Raw genomic sequence first — 23839 nt, 5'->3', positions numbered from 1 at the left:
CTTAAGAAGGAATCAATCCTGCTGACACCTTGATCTTGCCCTTCCAGCCTCCAAAATTGTGGGAAAATTTATCTCTACTATTTAAGTTACCCAGTCTGTGGTATTGTTATGGCAGCTCGAATAAACTAATACAAGATCTGTGCATTAGCAGTTCTTAACTCTCCCTAGCTTATTTTAATGCTCAATCAATGTTAAGAATGATTGCCCTACAAGGTAAACCTACATTCCCCAGCCCTCATTCAAGACTGGCCACACTCTGCCTGCCCAACCACAGATCCCACTTGCCTATAAAAGTTCCCAACTAGAGTCAGGATGTTCACTGCCCCACCTCTTAAGAATGCCATGGTAGCCAGAGAACTATATCCAGTCTCTTGTGATAGACTGTGATGGAAGATAATATAAGAAAGGGAACATATACATATATATGACTGGGTCACTTTGCTGTACAGCAGGAAATGGCACAACACTGTAAATCAACTATATTCCAATAAAACTTTTTTTAAAAAAGAGATTAGTCCAAATATATCATTAATTACAATAATTATAAACAGAATAAATTCTTACTGAACGTTTTAAAAAAAAAAGAAAGAAAGAAAGAATGCTGTGCTAGTTCTTGACATCACTCATTTGCTCCTGCTGGCTGTTTCCCAGCCTCAAAGTCTCCACCTCCCCCTTCCACCAAACCACATGGAATTCAAACTTTATCAAGCATTTACCGGATAAGGTACTATGATGCCAAACCAAGCGGTATATTTTTAAAGTAGGGACTTTCAGGGACCTTTGCTCCTGAGTAAAGCAGGGAGGAGTAGAGAGTGTATTTCAGTTTCCCGTCCAATCTCTCAGTTACACCAACCAGCAACCTATCTAAACAATGTATTAAAAACTTGACCTTAAGTTTTCAGAGAGCTAGAGCAGGAATTTCTACCAGTAGCATTAAGAAAGGAGAAAGGCTTTTTCTGCAGTCCTCTGGTTAGGGAATAACCCTGGCAATTTTTTTTTTTTTTTTTTTTGCCTTTTTGTTTTAGGGCCGCTCATGCGGCATATGGAAGTTTCCAGGATAGGGGTCAAATCAGAGCTGTTAGCTGCTGGCCTATGCCAAAGCCACAGCAACACTAGGATTCAAGCTGCATCTGCCACCTACAACACAGCTCATGGCAACCCCGAATCCTTAACCCACTGAGTGAGGTCAGGGAGTGAACCATGACTAGTGGGGTTGTTACCACTGAGCCACAACGGAAACTCCAACCCTGGGAATGTTTAAGTTGTGTTCTCATTCCTATGCATAGTCTTCTTTGTCCTGGGTTGCCTTGCTAGCCTACCAACCAATATTATAGAGAAGATATGTCCCTTAAGGGTTAAGAGCAGAAGTTCTGCACTTAAAAAAGTCTGATTCAAATCCCTGATCCTCTTCTTCCTTGCTATCCGAAGGAGTATCCTAAACTTGGGAATCCACAGAAGAGATTACTGGGCATTCTTTCACTGTAGCGCTCAGCCTGACTTTCTACTGACTGGACAGTTTTCATCTTTGTAGGGGCAGAGGTTAACTTGTAAATTTAGGTCCAGTAGAGATGCCAATAATTTAACTCTGGTAGAAGAATTAGTTCCAAGTGTTATGGTTTTATGACCCTGTTGGACATTAACCAGCTTTCTATTTAATACAGTAATTTTCTGTATTAATTTCCTCCTGCTGCTATAACAATGATCACATCTTAGGGCTTAAAACAGCACAAATTTATCCTACAGTTCTAGAAGTCAAAAGTCCAAAATCAGTTTCACTAGGCTAAAATTGGGTGTCAGCAGATCTGGTTTCTTTTGGAGACTCTAGAAGAGAATCTGTTTCCTTGACTTTTCCCAGCTTCTGGGGTCACCTACATTCAGTAGCTTGTAGCCCCGTCTCCATCTTCAAAGCACATCTTTCCAGTCTCCGTTTCCTTTCTGCATCTCTCTCACTCTAACATCCCTGGCTCCCTCTCATAAGGATGCTTGCGATTACATCGGACCTACCCAGATAATCCAGAATAATCGCTCCATCTCAAAATCCATAACTTAATCACATCTGCAAAGTCTTATCTACATGTAAAGTAACATAATCTTTGGGGAGACTACTATACAGCCTACGACATTTTCCTTTATATTTATTTGTTAAATCACCAGCGAGTACCTAAATTCTCTAATGCTCCCAGGATAAGTTTTAACATCTTACTGGTTTCCTCACTAATTAGTGAGTTAAGTCAAATCTTTGCCATGGGATTATTTAATATTTGCTGGAGGGTCATGATTTACAGTTGTGAAAAGTGTACTTAACATAGCTCTGTGACGCTAAACATGTTGCTTAACCTCTCCAAGTCTCAGTTTACATGTCTGTAAAGGAGGATGGTAATAAGACTACTTAATTTGGGGGGTTGTTGATGTAGGGAACAAATGAGACAATGCATGAAAACGCCTTGTGCATCGTAAGTCCTCGAAGAATGTTAGATGATGATGGGGATGAGAACTGGGACAGGTGCTCTACCTTCAGTACCTCTACAGCCCTAAAATCAAAGTACTGTGCTCAGCGCTCTCTCCTTTCCTTTGCAGCTCTCCTTAGCTTTATGACCAGGCCATCAAACATCAGATACCTTTATTCAATTTGCAAAACGGCACCCCTTCCAGGGGAAAAAGGCAATGAAACCCCAACCAGAGCAGCTGGCATGGCAAGGAGGTGCTAGCTGGTTTCCAGTCTCTACTTGGTCCCCTCCCCCAAGCTGCCCCTCTTTGTGTCATATACAAAGACTATGATTTGAAGACTAATTGATGATGGCGATTATCATAGGAAACACTCCACATTATTCTCTAGATGGAAAAAGAGTGATGTAATCCTAATAATCTGGGCAAAAAGGCAGGACTTGTCTTTGCATTGATTTCATGCCAAAACATGGCAAATCGCTTTAGGCAATTGTTAGGAAACTTATTAGCATCCATAATAATATTCATACCCCCCCACACACACACACATTCTTCGCAGAATAATGGACAGTCATCATGTAACAGCCTAAGCAGCCAACATTTCCTCCCCTGGTGTATATAGTGACAGATGAAGCGCTCCATACAAATGTTGTAACCTGCAGCTACAGAGCCACTGACCACAGAACTGCTTGAAATCAGAGTCATGTTTACACTGTAAATATGTAAATATGTCATGTAAATATTTTTTCTCACTCTATGTTATTAGAAAGAGAAAGAAGAACAAGGCTTCAGATGATTCAAGCAGCCTTCTACTCAAAATGGGGTCTGAATCAGCAGCATCTACCTTACCTGGGAGCTTGTTAGAAATGCAAAATCTGAGGCCTTACCTCAGACCCGCTGAAGCAGAAGCTGTATTTTAAGAAGATCCCCAGATAATTCAAATGCACATTAAATTTTGAGAAGCTCTGCTCTAAGAACTCCTGAGTGAGAGCAGTGGTAACAGCATTCTGAATAGCTGTCCCTCTTTGTAAGGAAAAGTCACACCATTGCTACAAAACCAGTAGGAAGGTCAGAGAAGGCAAGTCACTGCCTAGTTCTTTCAACAAATTTTCACCAGGATCCATTATGTGCCAGACATGATTCTAGGTGCTGATACACAGCAAAGGAAAAAGAAAAGATGAAAAATCCCTGCCCTTGAGGATCAAATGAATAGAGCCGGGATGGTAAGTACTATGAATAAAATTTTAAATGAGATAAGGAGGGGGAATTTTTGCCATTTTAAATAGTATACTCAGCAGGTGATATTTATGCAAACATCCAAGGGAAATGAAGAAATAAGTTTTGGAGTTCCGGTTGTGGCTCAGCAGATTAAGGACCCAGTGTTGTCTCTGTGAGGATGCAGTTTCGATCTCTAGGCTCACTCAGTGGGTTTAGGATCTGGTATTGCTACAAGTTGTAGCATAGGTCAGATGCAGCTCAGATCTGGTGTTGCTGCGGCTGTGGCACAGACCAGCAGCTGCAGCTCTGATGCGACCCCTAGCCTGGGAAATTCCATATGCTGCAGGTTTGACTGTGACCATAATTTTTTTTTTTAAAAAAAAGGGAAAAAAAAAAGAAACAAGTTTTGTGAATATGGACTGGAACAGCATGGTAGGTAAAGGGAACAGCAAATGCTAAGCCCTGCAGATGGTAAATTATAGCACATGTGTATACTGATGCAAATGAGCCATTGGCGATTGCCTGAGAGAGAGGGAAGAATTGTGATGATTTTCTTGAAAAGTGGAAGGGGATGAAATCTAGCACAACAAGAGAAGGCAGCCCCAAAGAGGAACATGAACAGTTCAACCAGTAATGTTAAGGAAGGCAGATCATATGTGCCAAGATGTGGGGAAATTGGTAGAAAAAGTAGTGGGAGGTTTGAAAGTTTCCTCTGTTTAAGATTTCTCCTTGAAATAGGAATCACGTTTATCTACTGAGAGAGAGGGGAGGGAGAATACTAGAGGTATCAGGAGAGAGGATGGATAGGGTCTGAAAGAGCCGTCCAGAAAAGTGATGCTTTTAAAGGCTTTATTCCACCTTTGTGACACACCAAGTCCTCTTCTTCGGCTCCAACCGCATTCAGCATCAAGTTCAGATTCAAAGAGAGAGCAGAGAATTGGATTTAACAAGGATTGAGGCTCAGAGGGGCACCTTCAATGGAGAAAGGGGCAAGAGTGTTGAGGCTGTGAACAGGGAATGACTACAATGAAGGACCATGGAGTTGAAGCTGGATTCAAAGGACATGAGGACACAAAATAAGGGACCGTGAAACAAGTCATAGGACCCCTGGATGGCAGGCCTCAGTAAAGTCAAGTAAGCATGGGGGTCAGGAACTAGAATGATACTGGAAAATTAGAAGGTCATAGAGAATGGGATTCTTACAATGAGTGGTGGGTGATTCCATAGCCCATGGCGTGCTGTCCAATATGGTAGCTACCAATGACAGGCAGCTATTTAAATTTTAATTATTAAAATTAAAGCCTATAATCCAGTTCTTTCATTGCACTTGCAACATTTCAAGTATCCAGTAGCCATGTGTGGCGAGTGGTGTATTGGACAAGACAGATAAAGAGAATTTCCATCAGCCCAGACAATTTTACTGGGCAGCACTGTTCTGGGGTGTGACCAGGGAAGTTCATGGCTCAGGTAAGAGGATGGGCAAGAACAGTGGAGAGCATTTGGATTCTCTACACAGACACTGAAATCACCAAGAACTGGGCCAGGAGAGAGTGACAATGAGCCAAGACCTGAAGTCCTCAAAGTGTCTGAGAGAATATGGTCACTACTCCAACTGCTACTTAGAGAACTTTAAGTTTTGCTTTTTGGGGTTCCCGTTGTGGCTCAGCAGATTATGAACCTGAGTAGTATCCATGAGGATGCATGAGGGTTCAATCCATGGCCTTGCCCAGGGGGTTAAGGATCCCGGGTTGCTGTGAGCTGTGGTGTAGGTCACAGATGCGGCTTGGATCTGGCGTTCCTGTGGCCGTGGTGTAGGCCAGCAGCTGCAGCTCTGATTTGACTCCTAGCCTGGGAACTTCCATGTGCTGCAGTCTTGCTTTTTTAGTGAAGAAACAGTGAAATTGTCTAGAAGGCCATGGGGAGCACACAGGAAACCTACCCCACATCCGGACCAATGTGCCTGGAGGACTGTGGGAAGGGGTTACAGGGAAAACCATGCCCTCGGGTGAGATCCAGGCTGTAGGAAGAAGAGAGTGAAGAGTTGAGGAAGATGGTGAAGGATACAGGAGATTTTGCTGATGGCTGATCGCAGGTCCCAGAGCAACAGCAAAAGGGTTTCAAGAGCCAGGGAGGTGTACCTAATAAGCTCATGGAAGGGGATGTGCTGAGCTGTTTGGGGACAAAGGTCAGAGAAATGAGGGGTGTCCTCAGAACATGGGGTCTATGTGGAGACTGGTGTAAACAGCAATAACGCAGTGAGATTGATCCTATAGACCCAACGCAATAACAACGAAAAACTGTGAGTGTTGAAGAAGAAACAGGGCTCTTGCCAGGAGCACAAAGAATTCTGGAATATCTGCTTCACTTCTCTTAAGGTCAGATGGAGGCCAAAAAAGGACCCAGAGCTTGGACACCTCGTGGCTGCTGGCAGTGGGGTAGGGAGGAGGCTTGGGAGGGGTGGCCTTGCACAAAGAACATGGGGCTCCCTCTTGACTCCTTAAACCTGCAACTAGAAACACCAGAAACCCCTGAGTGTTGGGACTTCCCTAGAGATGTAAAGGAAGGGGCTGGAAGTGGGAGCCAGGGTTCAGGGCCCCCATGCTGAAAACATATCTGCGTTCAAATCCTGACTCTGTCACTTACTACCCTGCATCCTGGGGTAAGTTTTTCACTTCTCTGATTGTCTACCCCCTTATCTTCTTATCTTCAGGCTTTTGTGCTCATCTTTTTAAATTTTTTTTTTTTTTAATGGCTGCACCTGCAGCATATGTAGGTTCCCAGGCTAGGGGCTGAATCAGGACCACCTGATCCAAGTCACATCTGCAACCTATGCCACAGTTTGCAGCAATGCCAGATCCTTAACCCACTGAGTGAGACCACATCCTCACAAACACTATGTCAGGTTCTTCACCTGCTGACCCACAGTGGGAACTCCCATCATGCTCATCTTTTATACCATTACTTCCGCCAACAAGTCTCCTCTCCCTTTTCCAAACCAAGGAAATGGCTATAGGCAGCTGGTTAAAGATACACACGTTAACTGTTTAAATAACTGACTGCGTTCATTCATTCATTCATTCATTTATTCAAGAAATACAAATAACTAATATTAAGAGGACAAGTTGGATAAACAAGGGTTCACATACAAGTTCTACTACTTACCAGTGGTGTGTCCTTGGCAACGTCCTAAACCTCTCCAAGGCTCAGTTTTCTCTCCTGCAAAATACAGACATTAACAAAACCTTGTTCATAGGGCTGTGTGAGAAATCATGAAATAATCAAGCTAACCCACAAGGTACTTAGTGCAGTGGCTGGCACATAGTAAGAGTTCAATAAGTGTTAGTCATTATTCATCACAAGTATGTTTTGCCGGGCGCTGTGCTGAGTGCTGGGGATACAATGATAAAGTATAATTATGCATTATGATTGTAATGCAATTAGATAAGAGCTATTCCAAAGAAATTTATACAAATACTACTGGAGTGTAATGAAGCGAAGGATTTTATCATGCCTTGGGAAGATGGGAAGGTTCTCTAGGGTGATGCTTAGAAAGGTCTTCCAGACCAGGAGTTTGTCAGAATGGAGAAGGAGGAGGGTGTCCCAGGTTGAAGGAACAACATGGTGCCTTGAAGGGCAGGTCTGTCCATGAAGCTGCAGGGGCCACATGGTGAATAAAGGCTGAGGCCAGATCAGGCTAAAGGATGTGCAGTTTCCCAGGTAAGCAACAGGCAGCACTTACTTACCATCGAATTGCTGCACCCACATGTTTTAAACTGTGAAAACTCTCATAGAGTGCTAAGTAAAATGTTTCCTCTGTTCCCCAGCCATCCAGTTTCCCCCTCTGGAGCCAACAATAGCTACTTACTACTTTCTTATGTATCATTCCAGAAATAATCCACATTTTAAAAAATATTTTATACAAATGGTAGCAGTACAACAAAGCATTCTGTTTAAAAAAAAAGAAAAAAATTATTCTGGTCACTTGCCATTTTCCTCCCAAAAACATAACTTGGACATCAAATCAAAGCAGAACAAAAAAGAGCTTCTTTATTCATTTCCAGTGGAGAGATAAATCATTTCATTGTAAAAACCAGTGGTTCTCAACAAGGCTGTTCATTAGAAGGGTCTAGAGAGATTTTGAAAGATCCTCAGGAGTTTCAATTATGTAATTCTCTTTTATAAACCACCTCAAAACTTAGAAGGAGAAAACAATCACCATCTTATTATGCTACAATGTTAGAGGTTAGGAATTCTGGCAGGGCAAAATTCGGGACATCTTGTCTCTGCTCCACAGTGGCCGGGAACCTCACTGGGGTGCCTTGGGGATGGCTGAATGGCCCTGTGGGAGCCGTGAATCTGGAGCCTTGATTCTTTGTGTGTGTGCGCGCACATGCGCGCACGCGTGCTTTTAAGGGCCACACCACAGCATGTGGAAGTTCCCAGGCTATGGGTTGAATCCGAGCTACAGCTGCCAGCCTATGCCACAGCCACAGAAACATTACATCCAAGCTGCATTTGCAACCTACACCACAAAGACATTTCTAAGGACACACCACTGGTAAGTAGTAGAACTTGAACCCTTGTTTATTCTGTGGCTCTGGTGTATGCCAGCAGCTATAGCTCCAATTCGACCCCAAGCCTGTATCCCTGAGGATGCAGATTTGATCCCTGGCCCTGCTCAGTGGGTTGAGGCTTCAGCCTACAGGTGGAATCCAGCTGACATCCAGCCTGAACTGGAGTCCACACTCTTACCATAGTAAGAAAGGGAATTCTTCCAAGAAGCCAAATGAGCTTGGAAGCAGGTCATCCCCAGTCAAGCTTCCAGATGAGAACACAACTCAGTGGACATGTTGACTGCAACCTTATAAGACCCTGAGCAGAAGAGCCAGCTAAGCTCTGCCTAGAATCCTCACACACAGAAAGTGTGACATCAAAATGTGTGTTGTCTTAAGCCTCTAAATTTGCAGTAATTTGTTACACAGCAATTAACGAATCCCTCCAGTAGACCGTAAGCTCTGAGTGGGCAGGAACCACATCCATATTGTATCTTTTTCGTGTGTGTGTTTTTTAGGGGCGCACTCACAACATATGGAAGTTCCCAGGCTAGGGGTCAAATTGGAGCTGTAGCTGCCAGCGCCTACACCACAGTCACAGCAGTGCCAGATCTGAGCCACCTCTGTGACCCATGCCACAGCTCACAGCAACACCAGATCCTAAATCCACTGAGCAAAGCCAGGGATCGAACCCAAGTCCTCATGGATACTAATGGGACTTGTTGCCACTGAGCCACAACAGGAACTCCTCCATACTGTGTCTTGATTATATCCCCAGCACCTCATACAGTGCTCAGCAAATATTTGTTGAAGGAATGAATGTGCGTCACCTCTGCAATATTTACAACCACTCCATAAGGGGGATTGGTTTACACAAATCTTACTAAGACAAAGAGAAGATAAATGACACATCCAAGTTTCACCTAGAGAGGGAATAGGACTTGAACTAGCATCTTCTAGGACCAAACCCCAAGCTTATTCACTAACATCATGGCTGTAAGCACTGTGCAGGCTTTCCAAAATAGCAAAGCCACTGGGAGCCCACACAAATAACTGCTCCTAGCCCACACCTGTGGCTGACATCCCTAATCAATCCCAATGTGCTTTCAGGCTGAGTCCATTGCAAACCTTCTTGACACAGCATTTCAGTGTCATTTCATCCACAGCCACAAGCCATGGATCAGGGCTGGCTCAGGAGCAGATGCCTATTTATCACCTGAGCTCTAAGCTCCTAATTGGTATCTATATCACCATGCACCTAAGTTTGGGCTCCATTCCTAGAAATATATGGGAAAGAATATAAAGAAACAAAAAATCTGAGCATAAGGAGAAATGGTACCCGGAAAAGAAAAAGCCAAGGAAAGAGACTGGGGAGGGAAGGGGTGGGGAGACAAAGAACTCTCCCTGCAGAGGAAAGCCTACAACATTTCAGGACAGGAAATTCCACTAGTGATCAGGCTAAGCTAGATTTTCTTATGGCTAAACTCCCAAGTCAGCTGATGGATTCTTCCTTGTACAGAACTTGGATTGAACAATTAGAATCCTTTTTTAGGAAGTTCTCACTGTGGCACAGCAGGTTAAGGATCTGGCATTACTGCAGCTGTAGGGTGGGTCATAGCTGCAGCTCGGATTCAATCCCTGGTCCAGGAACTTCCATATGCCATGGGTACAGCCAAATAAATAAATAAATAAATAAAAGAATTCCTTTTTTATTATCATTGCCATAGCATCCCAGCTGATAACTGCACCAGGGGTGCAATAGATTGAACATTTGCCATGGCTGATTTTTCTTTTTTTTTTTTTTTTTTTTTTTTTTTTGGCAATTAAGGTGTCTGCTTGCCTGAGGGGACTGCAGTTTTGCTATTTTAAACATTAATCTCCAAAAAGGAAAGCTAGCTTTTCAAACATGGGAGTACCTGTACTGCCATAAACGTGATAAAGTTAAAAAAAAAATTGAAAAGTGAGGAAAACAGTCAATGACTTCGTTGTTTGGTTTTGATTTCCTTGATTGTTAATGAACGGATAAAATCCACCTTGCTGTAGGCATAAAATAGGCCAGGGTTACCAAATATATGTGCTGACAATACCACCTTCAAGACCATGGTAGGCATTACTAATTAATTACATCATTCTTTCCTCCCCAGTGCCAGCTGGGTCCTGGAAAACTTCCCAATATGGAGCTCCAGGCAGCCAATAACAATCTATCATTTTGGATCTCAAGGCAAAGCTACTTGCCACCCAAGATTACAGGCACAGCCTCAACAAATTATCAAGCAAAAAAGCAATATAGTAAAGATTTGACATTTAAAACCACAGACCCCAAACTTGGAATGCCTAGATTTGAAGGCCATCTCTGCTATGCACAGCCATGCTATGCCTGAGTTTTTCCACCTGTAAAATGGGTAATAATAACTGCAAGTACCTTATGGAGCTAGAAGGATGATTAAATGAGTTAAGATATGTGCAGATCTGGAGTTCCCGTCGTGGCGCAGTGGTTAACGAATCCGACTAGGAACCATGAGGTTGCGGGTTCGGTCCCTGCCCTTGCTCAGTGGGTTAAGGATCTGGCGTTGCCGTGAGCTGTGGTGTAGGTTGCAGATGTGGCATGGATCCCGCATTGCTGTGGCTCTGGCGTAAGCCAGTGGCTACAGCTCCGATTCGACCCCTAGCCTGGGAACCTCCATATGCCGTGGGAGTGGCCCAAAGAAATAGCAAAAAGACAAAAAAAAAAAAAAAGATATGTGCAGATCTAAGAAGAGTGCCTGGCAAACATAACTACTGTCTACTCTTTCTTATATTTTGACTCCCTTTGTTCTCTGTGCAAAATGACTGCTCCCACTAGACTGTAAGGCAGGTACCATGTTTTATTCTTCTTTGCATCCCCAGCACTCAGTACACAATAGGAGCTGAGTCAGTGTTTGCTAAACTTTTGAATTAAACGGTTCCAGCCATACTGGCAGACTCAGTCTTCCTTGCAGCCCCAATGCCTTGCACATTTCTGCCTCCTGTCTCTCCCATTGTTTCCCATCTCCCAGCCTCCATCTCTTTAAGACTCCTCTTCATCTTCACCCTTCTTTCACTCTCCTCACCCAATCCTACCCCATCAGTATTCAGCTGATTCCTACCCATCCTTCAAAGGCTGCCCAGCTGGCATGGTTCTTCTTAATCTCTTCACCAAATATTTCCAGCTCTTTGCCTTCTGCGTATGGGGTAGAAATTTACTTCTCACCCTGGATCCTGTGGTTGGGTGGGACCATATTAAAAGTCTGGCTCATGAGTGGAGAATTTGATTGCTGGTGTGAGACCCTCCTCATCTCAGATCTCCTTCCTCCTGTCACAATAACCAGCAATGTTCCAACCTGCGGCTGCTCCATCTGTCTGGTTTGGAATGAAAACTGGGTGGAGCAGGGCCACTAGCTGAACCATGATGCACCAATAGCAAGAATGAGAAATAAATCTCAATTTAAGCTGCTGAACTTTATTGTTGTCTCTGCACTTGCATCACTTTTTATCCTCCTGTAAGCCTGCTCCAAATACCCTGACCCACAATCATTTCTTCGAAACAGCAGGAAAAAATCTCATTCATTTTTTAATCCTATCATAGTATCTTGCACATAATAAGTGCTCATTAAATGACTGTTGAATAAATGAGCAGTCGTTAATCTCTGAGCCTCTATTTGCCCAATCTGTGAAATAGTATAATAAATTCCTTGCTCTTCTTACATCTCCAGGCTATTACAGGGCTAGAGTGGAATTATGTGTCAGAAAATGGTTATAAACCATAAAATGATGAACATATCTCAAGCATTACTATTAGATGATAAACTATTCATTCATGCAGAATTTATCCTCAAGTATATTCTAGTACCTGAGACAATTAAAGCAGAGACATAAGTCTTTTTTCTTTTCTTTTTAGGGCCTCACCTACAGCACATGGAAATTTCCAGGCTAGGGGTCGAACTTGAGCTGCAGCTGCAGGCCTGTGCCACAGCCATAGCAATACTAGATCCAAACTACATCTGCAACCTACACCACAGCTTGCAGCAACACGAGAGCCTTAACCCACTGGGTGAGGCCAGGGATTGAATCCACATCCTCACGAAGATTGTGTTGGGTTCTTAACCCACTGAGCCACAATGGGAACTCTCAGACACAACTCTTAACTTTTGCTGCTGTTCTTAAGCTCAGGAATAAGAATAGTGATCAACGGATGACTGGCATGTATTGCTACTGAATGAGCAATACATGCCAGGCACTGTACTGGTGTGTGTCATGCCATTGTCACTTCAATCCTCAGAGAGCCATAGGAGATGGGTACCATATGCCTATTTTAAAGAAAGTAAAACTGAGGTTCAGAAGGGTTCAATAACTGGCCAAGGTCAAACAGTTAGAAAGTGGCAGAGTCGGGAGTCAATAAGTCCAAGCATTTGGAACCAAAGCCATTAGCCATAGCTCTATTCTATTTCCCGTGGAAGGTGTGAATTAAACACTCTTTGAACCAGCCAAGGAGGGTGCTGGAAGCTCAGGAGTCCTCAGTGTGACCACTGTGTGCACTGAAGTGTGGCCCTTGCCACCAGCCTCTACATGGATTAAATCATGAGCCACTGCAGCTGCCCACCCACAGCACCCCGTGAGCAGAGCTCAGAGTGGAGACCAGGAGTCGGGCACTCTGTGCTCTGGGAAAACTGGAGGAATAGGTCCTCAGAGTTATTTTTAGGAGAAGATATTATGCACCTAATTCTTGCATCTCCTCATATCTAGAAAAACACTAAAATCCTTCATGGGGATGTCTGTCCTTGGGACTAGTAGTAACCTTCCAGAGATCAGCAACAAACTTGTGGAAAATGTGTGCCTGGCTGCATGCACCTCCCCCTCCCCTTTATTGCACATCTCCTGATAGTCCCCCTTTCCTCTTTGGGGTGGTATTTCAGAGAAATACCACTACCTGGGCTGTAGTTAAGTGGACAAAACAAAGAATGTCGCAGTCATTCGTGAAGAATGCAGCCACCTCCAAGGGTGAGCTGGTGAGCCCTTAGGACTGTGAAAAGTCAGGATACTGGCCCCATAGCTGAGGTGCATATCAAAGGAATGATTTCAGTGAGCCCAGAACCTCTTTTGTTCCTGCTACCTGCCCTTTGTTGCAAGAACTCCTATATATCCTAGCTCCCCTCCTCGCTCCTTTGTGCAGTTTCTCAAGGCTACCTGAGATGCTGTCTCCTGGGCTTAAGTCCTAATTTTGCCCCAAATAAAACTTAACTCTCAACTTTGAGGTCGTGCATTTTTTTTAAGTTGACAACAGGGCAGGGCAAGGAAAGCAGACTGCCCAGACCCTCATCTTCCCCAAGACACATGGGCCGAGCTGGCACTGGGTATTTCAAAATACTTCCGTGTAGTTGCATTCACTCCCAAGAGCAAGCGTCAAGAAAAAGAGAAGCACTGATTTTTCACTTTAGAAAAGTTTGTACCATTACAAGAACTTAAAATAGGGTGTCAGCTTCATGAGCGACTGACCAGTAGAGTCATACAGGGCTGGCACTCAGAAGGCCCCAAACTTAGGATCTCAGGCTCTGCAGTTAGCATCTTGAAATTCTCAAATTCCCCTATGGGCTCTGTGTTTTGCAAGTGAAGCTGGAAGGGAGGATGGAGCCTTGGGGGCCTAGAGCCCCAGCTCACCCCCAAGTCCCACCTCCAGCCACCTCCCTGCTTCCCAGGGGAGGACTCTCAGCCCCACAGGCTGGGATCCCCCTTCCTTGTCCCCTCCTGAGTCCAGACCTGGAGGAGGTCAGGGTGGGCAGCATGCAGGGCAGAGTGCTAGAGTCTAAATCCCAGAGTTCCCGTCATGGCTCAGTGGTTAACAAATCCGACTAGGAACCAGGAGGTTATGGGTTCAATCCCTGGCCTTGCTCAGTGGGTTAAGGATCTGGCATTGCCGTGAGCTGTGGTGTAGTTCAAAGATGTAGCTTGGATCCCGCGTTGCTGTGGCTCTAGCATAGGCCAGCAGCTACAGCTCTGATTGGATGCCTGGGAACCTCCATATGCCACAGGAGCAGCCCTAAAAAAGGCAAAAAGACCAAAAAAAAAAAAAGAATCTAAATCCTTCTCCTGCATTAGCCAACTCTTGGATCTTGGGCATATTATTTAAGCTCTCTAAGCCTCCACTTCCTCATTTGAAACATGACGGTTAAAAACAATGCCTGCTTGAGCACCCACTGTGGCTCAATGGGTTAAGAACCCAACTAGAATCTGTGAGGGTGTGGGTTCGATCCCTGGTCTCACTTAGTGGGTTAAGGATCCAGCATTGCCAAAAGCTGTGGTGTAATTCACAGACGCGGCTCGGACCCCATGTTGCTGTGGCTGTGGTGTAGGCCAGGAGCTGCAGCTCCAATTCGACCCCTAGCCTGGGAACTTCTGTATGCCACGGGTACAGCCCTAAAAAGAAAAAAAAAGAAAAAAGCAATACCTGCTTCATGGAATTATTGTCTAAACATTAAATGTGAAAACCCTTGTGGAGCAGTTAGCCTGATGCCTGGCACAGAGCCGCAGCTCAATAAATGGCAGGTGTTACCGTCCTACAACCAGCTGTGAGCTGGCCTTGTGATCCAGGTCACAGGTGAGAAACTGAGGCCCAGGAAGACGAAGTTCTGCACCCTGGAGATCCCCGGGCAGGAGAGCCCAGAAGCAAACTGACAGCTGCTGCCGGATTCCAAAACCCAGTTGACCACTGCCACTCTCATGGGTGAGGGCCTCTTTTGATGGCTCGAGGTCCCACCCCAGGCCTGCTTCTGCAGTTTTTAAAGCACAGCCCTCTGAACTTGGGATCTGACAGGACCTTTCAGCTCTCAAAATCCTGGCCGTGATCAAGGTAACCCTACCAGGTAGCAACCGTGACCACCATTGTGTCTGAGCCCCAAGAGACCACTCATGTCTGTTTAACTTCCCTTCCACGGAGCCTCATGCCGTGCCAGGCCCAGACAGGAGCTTAACAAGCTCCTTTGATGAAAATCTATGTGGCTGATAAAGCTACTCTGTACCTACCTAATATTTGATGGCGACACTGAGCGATAGGAGGTGAGCAACAAGAATAACATAGTAAAAGTTCAATTGAAATGAAAAGCAAAGGGGAGACAGTGGACAAGGCAGGCCAGGCAGCAACTCAATGTTTGAAACCAAGGCTTTGATGCTTTGGAGACAGAATCCAGGAAAATTGCTGCACCCCTCCCGGCCCCCATAGATGGCTGGAGGGCTTTCCAATCCTGCCTTGTGGCCATGCGTGGGGGCCTCCAATTTCTAATCTCGCAGGTTGGGGGCAGGGGGTGTGTGAGTCAGCCCTCAGTCCCAGAGCTGGCACGACCCTGGGCCCTGCGTGGAGTCCAGACCTGTCTCTGACACATGGGGAAGAGCGGAGACAGGAGTGGGTGTTTGCTGACAAGCAGCTTCATGGGAAAGCTTGCCTCGGCATTTCTCAGTGCTGAATCAGGGAGAAGAGCTGGGCAGAGTGCCTGCGGGGTTCAACTGAGAGAGAGGGAGAGAGAAAACAGAGCCTGAGGTGGGACAGCCAGCACCACACAGAGCAGTCGTAGCAACAGCAGAATCAGCTGCAGCAGAAAGCCTACTGGGTGCTTTCTCCTGCTCTCTGCTTTCTCGGACCACAGCCCTAGGAGGTAAGGAAACTCCCCAGGGAACTATTATTCTGGGGTTAAGAAAGATCAAGAGCTACACAGCTAACTAGTGGCTAGAATGGAATTCAAGCTCAAGTCTAACAAAAGAAGAATCGCAGCCACCTCTAACTCCTTGCCTGCCCCTCCTCTGGGAAATTGCCTCACCCTGCCCTGGCCTTGGTCCCCACCAAAGGTGAGGAAAAGCCAGCTGTGGACAGCAGCAGCTACCTCTCAGACAGGCTGGCCCCCACTTCAAGACCCCGGGTGGATCTTGCTCAGCCCTGCGTGGGGCGGTCCTACACCTGCCCTTCCAGATGGAGAGAGAACCACCTAGGCGTTCCCATCCCTCCCTGACTGTGTCATCCGGAGCAGCAGGGTCCAATAAAAATAGAACCCCAGGTACATCATGTAATTACAACTTACTAGTAATCCCATGTTTAAAAGGAAAAAGCTGAAATCAATGTTCCATTTAACCCAGCTATCCAAAAGAGATTGTGTCAATATATAATTAACATGAATATTATCAAGATAGTGGATGTTCTTTTCGTGGTGCCAAGTCTTTGAAATCCAGACGCACTTTATCCTGGATCCACACCTCCATGAGGACGAGCCTAAGCACGTGTGGCTGGTGGCTACTGTATTTATGGGGCGGGTAGCGAGGATACCAAAATATCCAAATGAATACAACCTCGCTCTACATGATAAAAAGGATTTTTTCCCTTGTCATTGATTTTTTAATGTAAGGTTCTATGAATTGTAACACACAAGTAGATTCACGTGACACCCACCGTAATCAGGACCATCACCCCCAAAAGAACACCTTGACGCCATCTCTTTACTGTCACACCCTCCGCCCCCCCTCATTTTTGCACAAATAGAATCACACAATATGTAACCTTTTGATGCTGGCTCCTTTTACTGAGCATCATGCCTTTGAGAGGCATCCAAGTTTGTCGTGTGCATCCATAGCGCATTGCTATTTATCACTGAGTTTTATTACAATGTACGGATGTACCAGGGTGTGCGTATCCATTCAACTGCTGAGGGACATTGAGTTGTTTCCGGTTTGGGATGATTGATTAGAGCTGCCATTAATACATGTACAGGAATTGGGTGGATAGAACCCAATTTTTTTTTAATACTCTTAACAATGTCTTTCACAGAGTAAAAATTTTTAATTTTGATGATTTCCAATTTATCGATTTTTTTTATGAATAATGCTTTTGTTGTCACTAGTAAGAACTCTTGTGCCTAATTCCAGTTATGGAGCTTTTCTTGTATTAAGTTTTTGAACACTAAATATTATGTTTAATACCCAAAGGGTTGTAACTGTCCAAAGAAACTCAGCTGTAGGTTTTAGTTGTAAAAATCCATTGTCATATGTATTCATTCATTCATCCACTTCACAGATATTTAGTCAGTGGAAAGTCATCACTAGTAAAACAAGGATAATTGCAATTTGGTCCACAATAGCCGCTGACACTAATTGAGGGTCTGGGTCCCGAGGCCTTATAAATATTATCTGTACTCTCCAATCTGGTATTACTACCCTCATTTTATAGGAGAGGAACCTGAAACTTAGAAAAGTTAAGCAGTTTTCCAGTGACACAAGCAGAAATGAGTAGAGTTAGGGTCGGATTAACTCCAAAGCCCTTACATAGGGGAAGTTCTTTGGACTCTAGCAACAGGAAACTGTTCGACCCACCTAAGCGGTGAAAAAATAGAGATGAGGTTCACAGATATTTCATAGAACCAACCATATCTTGGATGGAAAAAAAGTCAAAAAATAGAGATGTTAACTTCCAGAGACCCCCTTGGATGAACCATCTTCAACTATTTTCAGCCCTTGTGTGTGTCCTCGAGACTCAAGTTCCTGGAGCAATCATCTGATTGACCTGCCATGGGTCATGTGACCATCTTTTCACCAAGGAATGATGGGACACCCTGATGGACAGCCCCACCAAGACTATGTCCAATGAGGGGTAGAGTCTCCTGTCCTTGTTGAAAGGAATATCAAGGGGTGCTACTGGAGGGAAATTGAAAGAATGGACCCTGAGAAGGTGAAAAACCACAGATGCCCATCAAATGCAGTGACTTCCCAAACTTTTGACCATGATCCATGTTAAGAAACATATTTCACCAACATGTAACTATAATCACGTACAACAAATGAAATGTTTGCGTAACAGTTGGTGCTCTTCCAATGTGCACTCTTGATAGGTCGTGTTCACTTCATTTTTAAAAAAGGGATATTTAACTCTCTTATGGGTCAGAACCTGCAGATCGGAAAGAACTGCACTTAACTGTGGTTTCTTTCCTCTTCCTATCTGGAAGGACTCCAGAAGGAAAGACGTGTAAAACAGCGAAGGCATGAAGTGCTGAGCTCCACAACGTATCCACAGAGAATATTAGCCTATCCATCTCCCAAGATGGATGTGTGAACAGAGGTGTAAAACCTCATGAATAAGAAAAGGCTGACCGAAGATCCACGCGTTCCCATGGAAACAGACCCTGAGACAAAGATGAGGGTTCAAGTAGCTTATTTGAGAAGGGATCCCAGGCAGGACAGGAAGGGAGGGGGGAAGCACCACGGGGAAGGGAAGAAAGCCAGCAAAGCATTCACGATGAGGGTGGTGTCGCCTTGGGCACCTGGGATGCAGTCACACAGGAGACCTTCTGAGAAACTATACAGAACATGCTTCAGGACTGCCCCATCGAAGGGCAAGGAAGCTGGCCTGTTCATCCACCAATGGCCATCCTTCCAGGGGGAGGTGTTCCCAAAGCCTTTAATTTCCCAAGACATCCAGCCTGCCTCCTGGTGAGGACCAAGCTCCCATGGCCATGACCAGAGAACACTTTCAGGCAGAGATGCTGGAAGCTGTGGGCTCCAGGGGAAGGGTCCAGGTGGGTCCAGAGGGTAGAGTTTGACGGTCTCCTGCCATATGTGACCAGAAGGGAGGAACAGCCCAGGAGGCCATTTTCAGCCATAAACATCTGCCTTCCTTCCCAGGCCACACCCCACATTCAGGCACACCCTAATGGTCCAATCTCCCAATTTCTAAACTCACCAAGTTCGTCTGGTTGCCAAGTTTCCTGCTTCGGCGTCACTGAATGAAGACAGGAAATCTGCCCAAGCAGCCCACCAGTCCCACCTGGCCCCTCGGATTCTCAGCCGGCGTCCCAGAGTATGTCTCATTTTCAGCCAACGGTCTCTGCCACAACATTTCAGGAAAGCTTCATCCACGATTCCCCTCCCCTTTGTACCAGAAGAGAATATGGCTCTGCTCCTGTGAGGGTGTCAGTGAAAACAAATATCCAGGACCCACAGGAGGGCTCCTGCACACAAACCTCAATTCATCACTGGCTATTCATCAGATTAAAACACAGAAGAGAGCTTGACTTGGGGAGTCAGGGTCAATGGGACGGGAATAGAAGCAGCCTTGAGCAGAGGGTAGCAAACTCTTCATCAGCAATGCGGGGGGGGAGGGGTCTCATCTCAGCTGCACATCATCACAGGAGGAGCTGTTAAAGAGGACCAATTCCTGGAGTTCCTGGAAACGAATCTGACTAGTATCCATGAGGACACAGGTTCGATCCCTGGCCTTGCTCAGTGGGTTATGGGTCTGGTGTTGCTGTGAGCTGTGGGTGTGGGTTGCAGACATGGCTTGGATCCTGGCGTTGCTGTGACTGGGGTGTAAGCCGGCAGCTACAGCTCTTGATTTGATCCCTAGCTTGGGAACCTCCAGATGCCAAGCGTACAGCCCTAAAAATATAAATGAAGAGTACCAATGCCCAGCGGGGGTGGGGCAGAGCCCAGGCACTGGAATATTTTTAAAACTCTGCTGATTCTAATGTGCAGAAGTATAAGATGGATCAGAAATAACATTTATTGCGGACAGTTTGTTTTTTTGTGATAATTTCTGTGTCTCATCTAACTCTCAACAATGCTCTAAGTTTCGTACTACTGCACAGGTCTCGGAGGGGAGAAAACTGAGGCTGAGGAAAATCAAGCAACTTGCCTGAGCTCCCATTGCTGTGAGCACAATGACCACAATCGCCATCCAAGACTGAATCCACGACTCTCTATTCTACCACTCTAACCCCGAGGAAAATTATAATAAAACTGATGGTAAAGGAAGGGCCCCCCCCAAAAAAAATTGAAATCAAGAGTGTCACTGGATTGGAAAAAACTACAATGAATATAAGAAAGGGAATGTGTGTGTGGGTGTGTGTGTGTGTGTGTGTGTGTGTGTGTGTGTGTGTGTGTGACTGGTCACTTTGCTGTACAGCAGAAATTGGCACATTATAAACCAGCTATATTCTAATAAAAAATATTTTGGAAGTTTCTTTCATGGCTCAGCAGTTAACGAACCCAACTAGGATGCATGAGGGGCTGAGTTTGATCCCTGGCCTTGCTCAGTGGGTTAAGGATCCAGCATTGCTGTCAGCCGTGGTGTAGGTCACAGATGTGGCTTGGATCCTGCATTGCTATGGCTGTGGTCTAGGCCAGCAGCCGCAGTTCTGATTTGACCCCTAGCCTGGGAACTTCCATATGCCACGAATGCAGCCCCAAAAAGCAAAAAAAATTGAAAAAAGCATGTCACTGGATAAATGAAGACTGGCCTAGCTAGGGCAGTGGGAAGGACTCTGGCAGCAGCAAGGAGCCCTGGACATCTGAGGCTGTTCACAGCACCAAGAAAAATGAGGCAAAGCTACCAAAGGGGAGCAGAGTACCAGCCAACCCTGCCCTGTATCAAGGTTCCCTGAGGCCAGCCCAGCTCTCGGGAAGGTCTTGCCCCGACAGTGAGCTCCATGGGCCATTTTCCCTTCAGACCCCAAACTGTGACTTGGGACGTCACAGCCCACCAGCTCCTGTTGGGGAGCCTCTCAGCACGACTGATCGCCTTCCTCCTCTCCCTGGCCTCCAGGCTCATGATATTCAGCCAAGAGAATCAACCAACACCACGGCAACCATCCTTTCCTCATTCTGCCTCTGATTTCTGTATTCTCTGCATCTGCTTGGCTCTCCAAGCTCAGCAGCCCATCTGGTTGAAGGGATACCCTGCTGTTTACAGCCTCCTCCGGGACTGCTCAAAGATAGGAGAAACCCTATCCATTTCTACTCCATGTGTTGGCTCCATGAAACTGAATTTTATTTAAACATCACATTTGGGGAAGGAAAAAGAACTCGGCCTTTGCTTCTTTGATAAGCATTTTTTCAGCAACAAGAAGATGTCTAATCCTTTAAAGCCATCCTCAAAAGAAAAAATTAAAAACTAAAATCTCCCAAGAACACTGAGCTTCCAAAATCCAAGAGCATCTTTCAGCAAATGTTGGAAAGGGGGAAAGCTGTAAAGGCCCCTAGAGATCATCTCTTAGAAGGGAAAGCTGGGGAGTTCCCGTCGTGGCGCAGTAGAAACAAATCCGACTAGGAACCATGAGGTTGCAGGTTCGATCCCTGGCCTCGCTCAGTGAGTTAAGGATCTGGCATTGCCAGGACCTGTGGTGTAGGTTGCAGAACCGTCTTGGATCCTGCGTTGCAGTGGCTGTGGCTCAGGCCAGCAGCGGTAGCTCTGATTCAGCCCCTAGCCTGGGACCCTCCATATGCCAGGGTGCAGCCCTAAAAAAAGAAGAAGAAGCAGGGAAAGCTGAAGGCCCAAGTTGCTGGGGGGTGGGGAGGTGACCTGCTCAATACCATGGCAACCCGAGTGCTTTGACCTCTTGTTCCCAGATGTGTTTTAGTGGGCAAGTTGGAGAAAGACAGAAGGGCAGCAAGCAGAAGGTGGCGAACCATGTTGAGAATGGTACACATTTCGCCATCATGTGTGTATGTACGCACATGCCTGAAATGTGTGTACAGAAAGTAGGGTTGGCGCCAAGTAAAACAGTGGCTTTCAAACCTGCAGGCTTAGCCCCAACTGGGAAGAAAACAAAGTGATCCTCACTATTTACCAAGCCATCCCTCCCAAGTTGACGAAGCCCAGGGCTACCATATTGCACAACTCCAGGAGGCCCAACTCACCCTGTACCTAGAAAGCAGAAGAGTTCAGAGCTCAGATATTAGCTATTAGTTTCCTTGCTCTGCATCAACAGCAGGGCCCGAGGCATTCCTTGATAACGACAGGATTCATGCAAAACAAACAGAACCCAAGAACCACCCCTAGGAAAGCTAGTTTTCAAGGTTCAAAAGAATGAGTCTATAAAAGCAAACTAATCACAAAAGATGGCCAAGAGAGGAGCTGACTTAAGCACTCACAAGGGAGGTAGCCATTGTTCTCGGGGCTTCAAGCCTGTGTAAATCCTCACAACAGCCCTATCACCTAGGCCCTATGACGCATCTCCCATTTTACAGATGAGAAAACTGAGAGGTAATCAAGTAACTTACAAGCCACATAGCCGGGAAATGCCGAGGGGATTCAGGGGCACCAATCTGGTTCTCAACACTGTGTGCTTCTGACTGTTTACAACCTCACCCTTTTGTAAGAGCAGTTGATCAAAGTTACCTGCCGGTGAGAGCCGTGGGGGCAAGTGAAGCCTGCTCCATTGCCCTGGCATCACTGCAGGTGTCCTGCAGGAGTTATCTTGCTCCGACATTGCAGGGAGGCAACGGAGACTGCCGCAGCTCTGCTCCGGGAGATCTGAGAAGGAGCAGTGACGTCATCAGGGAAGCCAGGTCTGGACAAGAGTCCAGCACCTCCGATCATCACCATGGGAGCTCAGAGAGAGGCTCAGGGTCTCTCCGACCCTCAAGCCCATCCCTCTGTCATGGGTGTGGAGTGAAGAGAGAGAAAAAAAAAATGCTTTTAAGCCCCACCCCCTCCTCCACAGGCCAACATCATATTCAGAGTAATTTAAGACCCCCTCCAGCACTCCCAACCAAGAAAGGAAAGATGTTTTTCAATTCACCCACTCTGCAACCCTGAGCAATTTACGTCATGTCTCTGAGCCCTGGTTTCTTTCCTTTTTTCTGGTCTTTTTAGGGCCACACCCACAGCATATGGAAGTTCCCATACTAGGGGTGGAATTGGAGCTGTAGCCACTGGCCTACACCACAGCCACAACAATGTGGGACCCGAGCCATGTCTGTGACCTACACCACAGCTCCCGGCAAAGCCAGATCCTTAACCCACTGAGCAAGGCTGGGGAATGAACCTGCATCCTCATGGATGCTAGTCAGATTCGTTTCCTCGGAGCCACAATGGGAACTCCAAGATTGTGATTTTTAACCAGACTGGTTGGGAGAAGTTTCCCTGAGAAGGCCACATTTGATTAAAGGCCTGAAGGACATGTAGCAATTGCTATGTAAATTGCTCCACACAGGTATCTGAGGAAAGGGCAACCCGGACAGAGAGCAGCCGATGTGGATCTCCATGCTGGGGGGTCCCCAGATGTCTGAGGCAGGCCGTGGAGACCAGTCCGATTGGAGCAGAGAGAACAAGAGAAAGTACAGGTGAGTTTAGAGAGGAAACAATGGGGCATCAGGTCCTGCAGAGAATTATAAGCCTTTGTAAGATCTTCGGCTTGACTCTGAGGGAGGTGGGAGGTCTCGCCATCAGAGTGGCACAATCTGGTTTGCATATTTTTTTTTCTTTTTAGGGCCACACCTACGGCATATGGAAGTACCCAGGCTAGGGTTCAAATCGGAGCTGCAGCTGCCAGCTGATGCCACAGCAACACAGGATCCAAGCCACATCTGTGACCTATGACAGAGCTTGCAGCAACACGGGAGCCTTAAAGCACTGAGCGAGGCCAGGGATCAAACTCACATCCTCAGGGATGCTAGTTGGGTTCATTACCACTGAGCTACGATGGGAACTCCAGAGTCTTGGTTTCTTCTCTAGCTACCTACTGTATATACATGTATGAGAACTGAATTGAGATGAATGGTGCAAGGGCTTAGCACGATGCTGGCCACCTGGCAGGAGACCAATACATGAACCAATAAATATACACTTTCCTTCTGCC

General features: G+C 45.9%; 1 long non-coding RNA gene across 1 annotated transcript in view; it reads right to left on the bottom strand.

Annotated features, from left to right (window-relative positions):
• LOC106509975 overlaps window positions 1-22901 on the bottom strand; it is a 40194-nt gene extending 17293 nt beyond the window's left edge. Inside the window, exons 1-2 of the long non-coding RNA XR_002343134.1 lie at window positions 22378-22901; window positions 6826-6879 (exon numbers count right to left, since the gene is read on the bottom strand). This is a non-coding gene — a long non-coding RNA (uncharacterized LOC106509975). The remainder of the gene's footprint in view (window positions 1-6825; window positions 6880-22377) is intronic.

The sequence above is a fragment of the Sus scrofa genome, chromosome 4 (genome assembly GCF_000003025.6).
Source record: "Sus scrofa isolate TJ Tabasco breed Duroc chromosome 4, Sscrofa11.1, whole genome shotgun sequence".
Taxonomy (NCBI): Eukaryota; Metazoa; Chordata; class Mammalia; order Artiodactyla; family Suidae; genus Sus; species Sus scrofa.
Note: the sequence above shows the minus strand (reverse complement) of the source record. Positions and strands in the feature narration are given on the sequence as shown.